We start from the raw sequence: 15,634 nt of genomic DNA on the forward strand, positions 1-15,634 counted from the left end.
ATAAGCAATTTTAAGCTTAAATTAAAATAATGCGCAGCATATTAGTGAAATGAGTGAACCTCATTAATGTTGATTTAAATAATTCGTGTTATTAGTAAAAATGTAACTATTAAGTGGTCTTTGAAATTTTACAAGGATATATTATATTTTAATTGTTAGTATTGTTCAGATTTTGAGCTTTAAAAAAATGGTGCAATAAAGCAAGAAATGATTTTTGTACCGAAAAGTACTGCTTCAATTATAAAATTTAAGACCTTTTTGCTAAGAATATTTTATAAATAAGATGATAAAGCATATATTATCACCGGAAAAAAAATCTGGTGAAATTATAACATGATATGGTTAAGACATAACTGGTACTAAAACCAAATAACGCGGTATTTAAAAAATTCGTTTCTGAAATTTTCCTTTTATATCGTAACGGTTAACCAGAAATTCAAGTTTCGAAAATTATAGTTCTAATTACCACACATTTTGTAAAAAATACAAAGCTGAAAAGTGAATTTACTGAATAAATGATTTATATGCCATACTTCAAGGTGTGATAAAATTAAGTTTTACTACATTATTAAAATTAACACACATTGACAAAAAATATATTTTTAATTTTGCTAAAGTGATTTTACTGCTTACATGGAGGCAGAAACACGGTAACTTTCACGATATTCTGGTAGTTTTGACCATACTATTTTCCTCAGTGTAGAAACATCTTTATTGTTATACTTGTTTTAATGTAATTTTGAGAGAGAGCTAAAATTGCTTAAGAATATAAAATTTGTAGTAGCTTTGAAAAATAATTTCGAAAGCGTTTTCGGTAAAAATTCCCGGGAATTTAGTATTTACATAGAGTCAGAAACACGGTAAATTTTACCGTATTCTGGTAATTTGAAAATACTTTTTTTCGCAGTGTAAAAACATTGTTCTTATATTTGTTTTAATGTAATTTTGAAGTCGAACTAAATTTGCATAAGAATGTAAAATTTGAAATGTCTTTGAAAAATCATTACTAAAGCGTTCCGTAAAAAATTCATTTAATATTCCTATAGAGCCAGAAACACGGTAAATTTTATCATATTCTAGTAGCTGATAAAGTCTGAAGATTTTGTAAGATTTAACACTTTTTGATAAGTGTCGTTGAATCCGGAAACTTTTAATGATAGAATGAGGAAAATTATTTAGTGATGTTTAATGGTGTGTTTGAGACAATAACTGTCCTAATAATAATTTATTTTTATTGATTGATTAAATTTTATTTGTTCTATTCACTAATGAATTTTAAGGCATTCGATTTTCTCCATTTCAAAAGCATGTATGTATAAAAGCATGTAAGCAATAAACATACATATTCCATTGTAAAAATAATAATTCATTAAAAAAAAAAACTTTTTAAAATTTTATTTATTCTGTAGTTTTTCAAAATTCAATGTTTGCAAATTAAGTACTCAAAAAAATTTTAATTAATAATCTGAAATTGCTATTTTAGTATATTTTTAATATTTAAATTTTATCATCGTTGTTTCAAATATTAACTCCCCCCCCCCCTTTTTTTTAAGACGAAACTTGACACTATAGGTTTACGACTCTGAACAATTTTTAAAATATTTCAAAATTCCGTTTTTTTAATAGATTAAGTATTAAAGTAGCAAAAAATCATTTTTCTTTTCAATTTATTTTGAGTATTTTTTTTCTGACATTTTAATAATTATAGCATTAAATTATAAATTTCTGCTCTTAAATTGCATGAAAAACTTAGCTTCTATAAAATTCATGTCACTATTAAAAAAAAAAAGTCTACAATTTATTACAGCTCAGCAAAAAATGATTCAGAATCTTTTGTTTTCGAAAACAGAAAATGACGACACGACTCCGTGATCTATGATTTTTGGTGAAAAGCCAAACGTACAAAAAAGAAAAATCTAAATTTAGGCAAGTTTGTTTACTCAATTAGATTTGTTTAGAAAAATAAAATATATTTATTATTTCAGCTAAGTTTTAAACGGAGCTCAACTGTTCAAACTATGCGCAGATTTTTTTCCCCTCCAAACTGTTTTCGATTTATTACAAACCGCGTGTGAAGTTAGTTTATGTACTGAAAATTTTACAATATTTAAACCATGCTATATTTGTCAGATAAAAGAATAAAAAATAATAGAAAGAATAAAAAAGATATGATCACAGTGTGAAGGAAATCGAGTTTCACTATTTGTGAAAGAAATCGAGTGAAAAATATTGGTAAATAACTTTTAAAATATTTGGAATATCTTTTTTTAATCACAAAAAATAAAATAAAAGTAAAAAATGGAAGCAATTCCCTTAACCCTACAATACACATTAAAGAAATAACAATTAATAAAATCATTACATCAGTCAAATTATTAAAAGTAGGTGTATCAATTGATGCAAAAATAGTGAATTCTTTGCTTAATGTATTTTAGTTACAGATTCATGAGCTATATTCATAGAGCTCCATAATCACCGCTCTTGATGTATACTTAATGAATGCTTGCTTAAAATGTAAATTAATGTAAAACATTAATTAATGTTTAAATGTAAAACATTTTTTAACCTACCGAATCTGTAGGAGAAAAATGGGACGAACAACATCGAAACCAATTTGATTGTCTGTGTAAAATTAGAATTGTCCTAAAGAGTAGATCGAATAACCTCTAACTCTCACCGTTTCCTTCGGAAATCAAACATGATTTGATGTCATCAATCATAAATACGCTAACATCCTCGAAAATAGTTATAATTATTAATAGTCTTAATTTCTTCTTTATTAGACATCTTATATATTAATTAGGGATATATGTTATCCCTAATTGATATTCATATAAACTTCTGGCCTCTACTCTGTATACGATTTTGAAATGGATTTTAAGAGCATGTTTTAAGGATGGTCTTTACAGAACATTCTGTTTAAAAAAATTTATTTAAAGCTAAACTAAAAATACTCAGCATTTGATTTCTTTCAGCATTTGATCTATTGTTTTAAGAAGTCAAAGGAATGGTTCAGACTTGTTAGAAAAGTATTTTTATTTATATTTTATAACACTATGTTCTTCATCAAAGATTATAACAAGACTGTTTTTATTGAAGATTTTTACGCCATATTCCAGTTTCAAAGTTTATTTTGTCAAAATCATACTAATGAAATTTTGTATTTAACTTTAACTGATGTGTTTACTAAATCTTATTAATAATCCCTTTAATTTTAATTGTTTAGATTTTAAAACAAAGTTAAAAAAAATCGTCTTCATCATACTTTTTTTTTTTTAGTTTAGTCTATACTACATTATTTTGAAGGAAAAAAACGACATTAAAAAGTCGTTCTTTATTATTCTTGTTTTATTTTATGTTCTTTTTTATTTTTCTTTCTTCTTGGGTCATTTTTTTCAAAATAAATTTTGCCGCCTCTTAAATATATGAGTTCTATAAATATAAAAAACTAGAAATAAATAATAAATAAATTATCAAAACTGCAATGCTTTTATTTGTATCGATATGTTTTTTTTTTTAAATAAATAAGAGGAAAATAAAACACTGTTAACTTAAAAATTTTATGAATTCTTAGTTTTACTATCATTATCTTTTCTTCGTAAAACCCAATTAAAGGGTAACTTTATTTTTTCTATAAATAAATAGCTGCTATTTAACTACTTATTAATAGTGGTTATTTTAATTTTCAATTACTATTAATAGCGGTTATTTAATATTATTCTTCATTACTCATTTTACGCAAAATATTGGTTTCATTAAAAAAAAAAAGTAAAATACAAAAAAGTAATCAGCAAATATAATTAGTTGATTACATTTACAGTCTGCATTACTAATTTTTCACAGTATGGTTCCCTTCAATAATTCTACTCGATACAATCTAAATAAAGTTATCAGCTTATTCTCAGTTGGAACGATTAATGAAGTCATCAAATACCGATCGCCTGCTGAAAAGAGTGTTTTTTCTATTCGAATTTCGTGCAATTTCTCGCCCCAAATATAAGAGTAAACCAGTTCTTCGTGTTTGATCCCTGACCCCTAATACTTCACCCGGGGCATAATGTTTTGCGTTTTGCCCCTCCTACAAGAGCCAACCTTCTTTTAAATAAAGAAAAAAATACACAAAACTCGTTCGATTTCTCATCTCTTGTCTATAATGCACTAGAATGCCTTTGAAAGCTAATGTTTATCACAGTTTTTATAAATAACAGTTTGTAAAATTGAGATTTATTTATTGATAGTCTAAATATGTAAATAAAATATATTTGCTTCTTTAAATTTTATGTTAATTTATACTTCGTTTTCTTATAGTAATACTGAATAAAGTTAAATAAAGGGAGTCATTTAAGGTGATTAAAATAACCGAACCTGCAAGTTAAATCGAGGGTAAAGATCCATTGATTCAGATTCGTTAAACGTATCTTCATCAAACAAATTAATTCACCTATGTGATTCTATTATTATTATCATTTTTCAATCATATCATGAATTGAAATAATGATTCGAGTTAATAGAATTGGATGTTAAAATTTTTAGATTTAAAAAAATCAGTTTAAATTTCATGAACTATTCATTTTTCTAAAGTCTTACTTAGGAATATAAAATCTTATTATAATAAATTAATAAGCTTTTATCGGTAGAATAAATAATTTTTTGCTAGATAAAAAAACAACTTACTTATCAGTTCTTTTAATGTTTTTATAAAACAATATATGTATTTAAAATAAATAATTGATATTTTCTGAGTCAAAAAGTATTTTCTCCGAAACTTTTCTTTTAACTGATTAATTCAGTTTAACTAATTAATTCAGTTTTTATCTTATTAAAATAATTTTAGAAGCAATTTACAAACTTTTCTTGGATAATTTCACTCACAAAAACATTTTAAATTAATTATTTATGATTACAATTACATTAAATTTAAAATCTACATGCGTTATTATTTCAGTTTTACTTAATAGGAAAAAAAGAAAGAAATAATCAACCAACAAAATAGCTGACTTTTTAATTTCATTTTGAAGTATACAGTAAACCATTGGTTTACAAACGTTGAAGTAAAACAAATCGTTCGCAGTTTAAACAATTTTATTCTTTAAGAGAATTTTCAAATAATTCTTGAAGAATATAATTGTAAATTTACACTTTAAAAGTCAGCTTTTTCCTTGAATATACATGAGACAAACAGCTTTTAATTTTTTTTAAAATTCGGACAAACGCTCATCGATATAAATAACGTTATCCTTTAGAGAAAGGCTCGAAATAATTGATAAATTATTTAATTATAAATTTGTTTTCGAAAGTCAATTTTATCTTTTAAGGTTTTGACTAGAGATTTTGATTATTTTCTCAATTTAGAAATTTTAACATGAAACAAATTGTCACGGACTTAAAGATAACTTTATTTTTTACGAAAATTGCTTTTAAATATTTACGAATATTTCAATATACGCTTCAAAAGTTATTAAAAAAACTCTCTCTCTTTTTTTTTTAAATTTTTATTTATTTATTTATTTTTTTAACAAATAGCGTTTTAACTTATTGTTATTTTTTAGTTTTGATTTAGTACTTTTTATATTAAAACTGTATTACATATTTTTTAACAATCGTAAAATTAATATTATTTCGATTATCATTTTTTAAAAGGACGCAGCAGACCATTGGTTTAGAAATGTTTAATTGAAATAAATTGTAATCAGTATCATAAATTTTTTCGTTGCGAAAATTTTTCGCAAAAATTCATTAACGTATTAGTAATGAAATTACACTTTTAAGTTTATAAAAATGGTTCAGTAATTTTTCTTACACAAATTATTTAATAAATATTTGTCACTTTTATTTATTTATTTACAGAGAATGCAATAATTTATCTTTAATTCCGAACAAATTCTGATAATAATCAATTTATAATCCATATCCACGCATTATCAAAGTACTTTTTTTCATTTTGTTTAGATTAAATAAGAACAGCAAGAGAGCAATGAATAGCCAATAAAATAATCTTTATATCTTTTTGAGTGCGAGTGAACATAGATTGTTTACACACTTTTCGAGTCGGTCTATGGCTGTAGTAAACGGTTGAAGTAAAAGCGACAAGAATATGATGAGGCTTTTCATCCCCTGTGATAGCTCCACTGCCTCTGCCCTGTTGACTTTATGAAGCTATCCCTGCCACTTTAAGTGGCCTATAAAGAAAATTTAAGAGACGAGGGACGGAGAGAAGAAAAAAAAGAAAGAAAAACTCACCTGAAATGGTTTGTGGAGTCGGTTGCGGTGTTTCGGAAATGCAAATAGTTGCAATATACACAGCCGCAATATCAAATTATGTAATAGTTTGCTGAAAATAAAAATATTGAATTTAAAAAAAAAAAAAGAACATTTTTTTAGATATTTTTAATAAGCATTATGAATTTTAAAAAACATTGAATAACGAAAAAATTAATTATAAAATAATTAAATAAGGATACTAGGACAGGTGTTACAGTTCATTTAAAAAATAATGAATAATATATTTTTTTTTTTGAATTACTGTTTTAATAGTTAAGAATAAATAATTAATGCTAATAGATATACCATGGTTTATACTCGTATAGAATAATTAGCAATAAATACACTAGATATAAACAATTAAATACTAATAATATTTATTTGATATAAATAAATTTTATTACTGTTCTATTTCTAAATATAAATCAATAAATCTGCTTAATGAAGTCTTAAATTAAATAATATCTCTATGAAGTAAATTAATATAAAATTCAAAAAAATTGAATTTCGTTGTAATTTCTATGTAATTTATTAAATTAAAGTTGAGATATACAGTGAACTTTTATTTAAATAAATTTTCTTCTGAATTTTATGTATGAAAATGTAAATTATGTAAATTTTCTTCTGAATTTTATGTATCACAAAACTAATTTAATCTTTTTCAGTAAAATTATTAAAATATGTTAATAGTGCTTATGTGCAAACTTTAGTTTTAATCGCCCAGTTTTTCGAAAGTTAGACAATAATTATAATTTCATTTTAATGACAGCGATTTATATTGGTTATACTAATTGCATTATTCAGTTAGTTTTTATTTTGCGATCAATAGTATTTAGAAAAATTGAAATTTACGCAATTGAAAAATCTCCTTATAGTACTCGCAAGGCATTATAAATTAACCAGTGAGAAACGCGAATCAGAGCAAAGTGAGGAGATTAAAATTACTGCTGATCATTCTTAAAATTTTTTCTCGATTAGAAATTACGTTGCAAGTTTTATTTGAGATTGAAAGATCAACTGAAGTATTTTGTAGTATGCTTCTAATATTTTTTAAAAAAAATTTGCAACTGCTATGATGAATAATTTGATTTGATTTATATGAAATTAATTGCATGAAGTACATTGCACTTTTTTTTAAGTGTGATTTTTTTAAACACAATTGGTGATCATAAATTTTTATTTTCCTTTTCTGAAATAGCTTTCAAAATTTAAATTTGACGCGAGATAAAAGGGAAATTTAATATTTAATAATTATCAGTCAGAAGAATTGACAGTTTTAATTAAAATTTAATTCCATATAAGAATATTAGTTTTTCAAAAAAAAAATTTTTTAAAGAATATTTTTTCCTGGAAAAAGTATTAAATTAATTATTAAATCCTAAAAAAATTATCAAAAATTATTCATCAATTATAGAAAAAAGTAACATTAAACTTTCTTATTTTTATTAATAGAGATTGTTTTGTTGAAAGTCAATTCTGAAGATCTTCTTTGAGCTTTAGAACAGTTACAAAAAATATAACTTAATTTTTCGCGTGATTTAGTTGTTCTCTGTAATTTTTTTAATGCACAATTTAAGCGTATGGCGTAAGAAATACCAAAACAAAATTTGGTAACCAATTTAAAATTTAAGTTTTAATTAATAAAAAATCACGAAATTTTGATAGGAAGAAATTTTTTTATAAGGAAATAATAATAATAAAAAAGTTTTTTAAGTAAATGTTAATAAACTATGTGTTGAAATTTCCACAAAACCTGCCAATAAAAAACCAGTTAAGAAAGAGGTACATCCATCTCTTAAAAGGTTATAAATATGTCAACAAGAAAAATCTTACTAAAATAGTGGTGATCAGGTTTCAGGTGATAGAATCATTTTCAGGGTGTCTTCGGAGCCATAAACTTGAACACACAAAAGGTTCAAGAGTAATATCGTAAAATGACTCCCGGGAAAAGATGACGTCTAAGGTGGCCATATTTAACTTCAGAGCAAGAATCCGAAGTGGGCAGGGCCACGTAACTGTCAATCTGTCAGGAAGCTCGCCAATCACTGGATGCTGTAGGCGGTGCCATAACTCAGGGCGGTCGTTAATGTCGAATGCTTTGAATGATTAAAATGAAATTTTGAACACAAACTCTAATGATGAACTGGTGGGTGAGCTGCCGGAATTTTTTTCGAGAAGAGATATGACTGTAGATCATAAAGCTGAAAGATAAGAATTGTTGGGGAATTAGTTATGGAATTTTAAAATAATAAATAGAAAATTTATGTGGGACATAAATTACCTATTAATTGTAATGTGATAAATATGTAAGTTTCCCGGTTGTACGTTATTTCTTTTATTTTAATTTGAGGGATCGGATTTTTTTCACCTTTTATCAAAATTTGGCAAAAAGGTAACAGTTGTTTAGTTAAAAAAAATGGATTGGATTGTAAGGAAAACGGGAAAATGGTTTTTTTATATATTAAAATAATTTTTAAAGAATATCTATATACAAAAGTCCAAGTTACGGGACTTTTACTTTTTATTTTATTTTGATGAAAAGGAAACTATCAATTAGGCAAAAATATAATAGATTACAATTGTAAATTATTTTGAAATAACGATTACATATGCTTATGATTATTGGTAATCAAAATTAGATTTATGATAAATTGTAATGAAGATTACATTAGCAGTTGAGGTTATGTAATTATGATAAATTGTAATCAATAAATCTTCGTAATAAAAGATAAATGTAATTCTTCGTAATCAGTATTGCCTTTGTAATTAAGATTAAGTAAACTTATAATAGCTTCGAATGGAGATTTTTGTTTTTATTCATCGTGTTTTAATATCAGAGTTGTCGCTTCAAAGAGAAAACCTGGAAAATACAGGGAATTTAAAAATCACCTCAAATAACAATGAAAGTGCAGGGAATTTTGATTCTTTCTTTGTGAATTGGGAAAATAAGGGGAATTTTGTTTCTTGTTTTCGTCTTTTAAAAAATGGTGACCACTCAAAGCGTAATCTATGGGATATTTAAGCATGATATTACAGCTATACTAGACTATTTCATTTACTATAGCATTTAAGTATGTTCCGCTGTTCTTTTTTTTACTCTACGTTTCACCAAGAATTGAAACTAATAAATATAATTAGCCCAATATAGCTCACACAAGAGCACAGTAATTGTTCTGTTTCCTCTTAATATATTGTGTATCGTTTATGTATACAGGGAAAATATAGGGAGTTTTTTTTTCCAGATTTGAGTGGTAACCCTGAATAATGATCGTAATTCTGATTACAATTGTATTTATTAGTTATGATTGCTTATAATTATGATTAAAATTGTAATCATGAACCATGATTTATTTTAATCGGGTTAAGAAGTGATTGTAAAAAAAAAAAAAAAAGTGTTTGAAAAAAAAATAGTTGAAATAACAACAAGATCCAATATTTTTTAATACCTTTGAATACCAACTATAAAGTGTAGCTGCACTATTATGAAACACTGAAGAGTCTACAGCAAAGTTAAAATAATAAATATTAATAGTTTATAAATTTAAATACGAACTGAAACTGAAGTTTATTATCACTAATTGAATCCTAGTGATTCAAGAAGACGTCGTTCATCTTGGCGTTAAAAATACTCACCGTTAACAAACAGCAATCCGTAATAAAAACTTTTTCAGTGATTTTGGACTTGATCCACTTTTGCTCTGAGCCCTTCAATTGTAGAAATTAGTAGTTACATCATTAGCAGATTATTTTTATTATTATTATTCTTAATATTATTAATTGCAAAGAAAATGCTGAATATTTATTTAAGGAAGATAATTCATATAGAGGAGCCATCAGCATACTTTCCAAATGTCCTCCAATTAATTAATTTCAAAAAATATTATAAAACCATTTTTCATGAGCTATATGATATGCGAAACACGGAGGTTATTGGTAAGCAAGTAATTGGTAAGAATAAAGATTTATACACTTCTTTAAAAAAATATTTTAAAAAAAATAACATTGTCGACGAAGTTTTTAATTTTAATCAAAGAGTGCTAAAATCATTTTAAAAAAAATGTTACAGCACACTTCTAAAAACAATCAGTCGATACCTTCAACCTACATGCTCCAAATTTTTTAACAGAGAACAACAGTATATGTCTGTTAATTAGATCTACCTAAAACCAAACTGCTAAAAAATTTTATTAATTATTAAGTTTCGATGTTAAACTCAACATTTTGTAATTTTAAATTGCAAAAGAATACTGATGTTCGGGAATACGGGGGATTTTCATTAGGTTCCATTTTCCATTACTGTTTTTAATTTCACAGCTGGAAACTTTCCTGCAAGGTAAAAATTCGCAAGTAAATACGGAGTTATATAATCAGAGTTTTCATTTCCCATTACAGTTCTTAATTTATCAGAGTGAAAGTTACTAGCAAGAACTAAAAATTCGCAAGAATACGGAGTTTTTAATCAGGTTCCATTTCCAATTGCAGTTTTAATTTCGAGGCTTGAAACTTTCTTGCAATGACAAAAATTCGCAAGAGAATACGGAGATTTTAATCAGGTTCTTTTTCCATAAAGGTTTTTGATTTCTCAGCGCAAAAGTTACTTGTAAGAACTAAAAATTCGCAAGAGAATAAGCAGTTTTTATTAATGTTCCATTTCTCATTACAGTTTTCAAAATTTCTCAGCCTGAAACTTTTTTGACGACTAAAGATCTATTTTTTATATGTTGAAATGATACGTTGGGATATATTGTTAGAAAATAAGATAAACCACGGGCTCTTTATAAGACACCTAAAATCACTTAAATGTGCTCAACTGAATTTATTGTAAATTTAACCATTCATAGTCGAGTAAAATTATATATAGCTAAAAAATGTCTTTTGAATGTTGAGAAATATAAATATTCTTTATTTTTGAAAATCATGTCAACCAAAATTTGAACCCACTACACTTTTTCAGACATATTATAATGACAACATATTTTCAACATATTATAATTACAAATAAATAAAAAAAATTTTTACACTAGTTTGATGTAGGTTAATTTAAGGTTAGTATTCATTCATTTAAAAATTTATCAATTAAAGCAAGTATTGAAAATTAAACTGATGCTATCCTGCTCTTTTAATTTGAAGTCTGACTCTCGAGTAATTTTATGCAACATGAAAACGAAAAATCATAATTTGATTCATAAATTAAATTATTTGTATGTGGAAATTTTTTCTTAAAATTAAAAAAAATTTTTTTTTCCTTTTAAATTAAAAAATTGTATGATCATTTCGTTTTAAAACCAAAAATCAGGCAGTGCTGTTATTTGTAATTTTCCTTCAATTTAAAAGTTTATGCACAAAATATTTTTTAAAAATTCAGACTAAAATGATGAATTAAATTTAAAACGCAACAAATACTTCTAATAGTCACAAAAATAATTCATGCTACAGTGGCTGAATATACGTATATATTTCTTCTCACCCCACTCACTTCATGCAAAAGTTGAATTGTGCAATCCTGAAAAGGACTATAGGCCATAAATTTTTGTTCCCTTTTAAGGGGAAGGGGACCTCCCATGGATATCTTGTCATCTCTTGTGCAACAAAGCTGTGAAAGATAAAATTTCTTTGAAAATTGGCAACATAGTCATTATGTTTTGTTACATTGAAACATCTTAACTACGCACTTCTCTGAAATCTATTCCCACGATAAGGAAATCGTAAAAACATTTTGAACCAATGCTAATCATTAGAAGTAACAAAAATAAAATCAGGTTTTACCTGGGACAATTTGATGAAAATTGTAATTAGAATGCCTTTCTGGAATTAAAAATACATTGTTCCGTTATAACGTATTTAGATTTGTCAAATCACGATTATTTTTATGGACTAATTTACACTATTAATTCGAATAAGCATAAACTTATACATTAGTAACACATTGTTTTTAGTATAAATCGTATTCGGAATTAACATCAATATTTTTTTTAAAATTGTTCCAGGACGTTGCCAGGAAATAGTTAATTTCATTCAAATGTTTATTTTTTAAATTTGATTTATTTATTAAGAACCGTGATCTGTCATTTTAAAATAATTTTAATCACCGAAAAGAAAAATATAATTTAAAACTGAATTTGTTTTGTTACGAATTGAGTTGTTTTCGTCAATTTTTGCTCCAAAAACAATCTGGATAAATAAATAAATGCCCTGTTAAATTGCGTTACTTGAATTTTTTCTTTATTTAAAGAAGAAGTCAATAAAAGTTGACATTTTTTTAAAAAAATAAATCTGAATAAGTTATGGAAAAGTTGTAGAATGAGATTACTCTCTTTTTTTGATCAATTTTAAATTAAAAACAAGTTTTTTTTCTGAATAAGGTGTTATGTAAAATAAAAGGGAAAAGATTAAACCCTCAATTTTCGTAGTAGTTTTTCAATACGAACGCAACTTATTTTCAATTTGTTATTTATACCCAAATTTCCAATAACAAATACACTTAATAAATAATAATACCCAATTTGCTTTTTAAGGCTTATTATTTTTATTTTTTTTCATTCTCGAAATTTTAGTTATTTCTTTTTTTCTTTATTATTATCATAATTACTCTTCAGTTTTCATATTTTATGTACAAAACATAAAATAAATTTCTGTCTAAAAATTAAATTCCCTTTTTGCTAATCCTATCATCACGTATAATTTCAATTTTCCAGATGCTGGTGTTTTATCTTATTATTATACGGAAATAGATTAGATTAGGCAGCCAACCAGTTAAATACAAGTTTTAGTATTGATCAAATATCATATATTATTTTTCCCCGAGATTCGGCAATTTACAAACTGTTTAACTGGTAAGCTCTCGATGAGTGAATATTTTATCTTCTTTGTCAAATTCGTTGACGTTTTCCCAACACCCCATGAGTTATTCGTAACCATCATAATTCATGCTATCGGAAGTAGGGATGAGAGCTGAGTGGTCGACCACATGCAGAGCATGCAAAGGACCATTGTCGGAAAGTTTACGCAAGATATCGCAGCCCTGGCAGCTTTTCAATTCGACCACGTGATCAACAAGATGCTTCAGTTGACCAATGTTCATATTATGCTTGGCGCGCAATGGAACATTATTTCCTCATACAAAAATGAATCAAATCCGCGCCAAGCATTTAGGCCATTCATGATAATCCCAGCGTTCAAGCAGTATTTCACCACTTCAGTTTACACAGACGGAAATAGTTGAGACCCAGCAGGATTTTTCTTAGTTGCAAAAGACCGCCATGGCCATGGTACAAAACACCCATTGTGTTTTTTCTTCTAAAAGTTCTTAAAAGGGACAAAATTCAAAAGCACTTTGTGGTTCCCGTGGACATATTTTATAAGATATTTTTTCCCTCCCTTTTAAGACTCTCGAAGAAAACACGAAAACGTTTTGCCAGTCTCGGCACCTGCTGAATTTATTTCTTTCGCAACAAATTGTCTCTCGCCGATTACACCAAGATAATGGAACAAGTATTTTATAACCAATAAGAAATAAGCCACCTCCGAATAAAAATTCTCAAATAAGTTTATATTAATTGTTTTAAAACGTAGGTTATAATGTGTTCATAATATGTATATATATATATATATATATATTTTAATAGACAAAAACACGTATCATATAAACAGTGACAACTTTGCTACTTGAGGCAATAGTAAAACGGCTAAAGTTGTCAAAGAAAGGAGGAGACAATTCTTTAATTAACTTGTTTTGCTCAGAAGCTTGTTAAGAGTACATAACTTTTAAAAACTCGGCAAAAAGTTGCTCCTTTCGCGCATTATAACAGCAACGCTCTAATAATGCTAAAAAGATAAAAATCCCTGCAGTTCAGCGAACTTTGACTTAGTGCCAAATTTTTGGTGAAATTTGGTGTTTTTTTAAATTTATAGTTTTGTACACGTTGAGGTAAATACAATATTTTTAAAATATCCACTGGAAACAAAGCGGTGAGGTCGGAATAGTTTTAAGTTGTAATGATTTAAATGTAGCAGAAAACATTGCTTCATCATTTTTAGACAATCAATGGAGCCATCGGTTGAAGAACCTAGTAACTAATTTTGAAACTTGTAGAGAATAAACATTTTCCCTCCTAATAAACTCACTCTTTCGAAGGGTATATTTCTAGCCTTCCTTTTTTTTAAATTTTCAAATTGTTGGTTATTTTCGGGATGGTATTTAGTTTTTCGGTCATTGCACGCTGAGTTTAACTGTTAAATATTAGAGATTTTGGGGCTGGAATATTTGCTCCTTGAAAAGAACCACATTTATATTAATGAATACTTTTTTCTCCCTGAAGCCTATGCCTCAAATAAAGCACGGAAGGAATAGTATGGATCAAAATTCCGCACTCAACGAAAATAAGTTAATGATGGGTCCCGCTCGACTTGTGATTATGTTTAAATATACCTATTTCATAAAAAATGTATTATTGTCATAGAATATAGTCCTAAATTGTTTTCAAGGTTATGTACTCCATCCCTTAAAGCAGTGGTTCCCAAACTTATGACCTTTGCGTACCCTTTTTTAAATTTTTCGTAACGCTGTGTACCAATAATAAAGAAAAAATGAATGAATTTTTTAAAAAATATGTTTACTTTTCTTTTTGGTACAAAGTTTTCGGTAAAAAAATTCTTAAATTTTGGTGAAAAATTCCATGTTAAGGATAAAAATTATATTTTATTAAAATAATCAAAATAAGTGGAATTTATAGCAAACCTTTACTATAAAAAAATTGCACAAAAGTTACAAATCACAACTGACTGTTGACACCACTAATTATTAACTGTTAATTCTGCAAAAAAAAAAAAAAAAAACAGAAAAACAAAAATACGTAATCGTAAATTTTCATGACTGGCTTTGTTTTTAATTAAAATTTTCTGAAATTTTCGTTAGTTGCAAGATATTTCGCACAAGAACGCGTACCCCCGCTAAACTGTTCCCGTACCCCTGGGGGTACGCGTACCACACTTTGGGAAACACTGCCAAAGTATATCAATAGTTACTAAAAGTGAATCATTAATACAGCAATGTGTGCAGCTACACTGGAGATAAAATCCTTTTATTTATAGTTTCGGTTCTCTTTCCTATTTTTTTTCCTTTTGAGAAAGAAATTTTTTTTTTAAATTTAAATTTATTTTGTGAAATTTTATATTTTCCCGGAAACCAAAGCCAAAATCCACCAGGACTTGATTTTGATCTGTCAAAGAATTTCAAATAACGGGAAAATATTATGTATATAAAAACTCTTTATCGAGAAAGCGCAAGTTACAAAAGGATTTTTATAAACAGAAAACAATTATGTTGCATTCAACTGAGATTTTGGATCTTCAAAAGAATATTTTAATGTAAAAG

At 26.5% G+C, this 15,634-nt stretch overlaps 1 protein-coding gene and 1 long non-coding RNA gene across 7 annotated transcripts in view; one reads left to right on the plus strand and one right to left on the minus strand.

Annotated features, from left to right (window-relative positions):
• The window catches only part of LOC107450669 (homeotic protein antennapedia-like), a 240,182-nt gene that overhangs the window by 114,640 nt on the left and 109,908 nt on the right, over positions 1-15,634 (minus strand). For all 4 annotated transcript variants that reach the window (XM_071183845.2, XM_071183843.2, XM_087152611.1 and 1 more), the window contains 2 exons: positions 8,095-8,462; positions 6,241-6,331 (listed from right to left, as the gene is read on the minus strand). The gene's annotated coding sequence lies outside the window, so the exon portion shown is untranslated. The remainder of the gene's footprint in view (positions 1-6,240; positions 6,332-8,094; positions 8,463-15,634) is intronic.
• The window catches only part of LOC107450670 (uncharacterized), a 169,860-nt gene that overhangs the window by 64,061 nt on the left and 90,165 nt on the right, over positions 1-15,634 (plus strand). The gene's annotated exons all lie outside the window — the stretch shown is intronic.

Source organism: Parasteatoda tepidariorum, chromosome 10 (genome assembly GCF_982258835.1).
Source record: "Parasteatoda tepidariorum strain Cologne lab strain chromosome 10, Ptep-v5.0, whole genome shotgun sequence".
Lineage (NCBI taxonomy): Eukaryota > Metazoa > Arthropoda > Arachnida > Araneae > Theridiidae > Parasteatoda > Parasteatoda tepidariorum.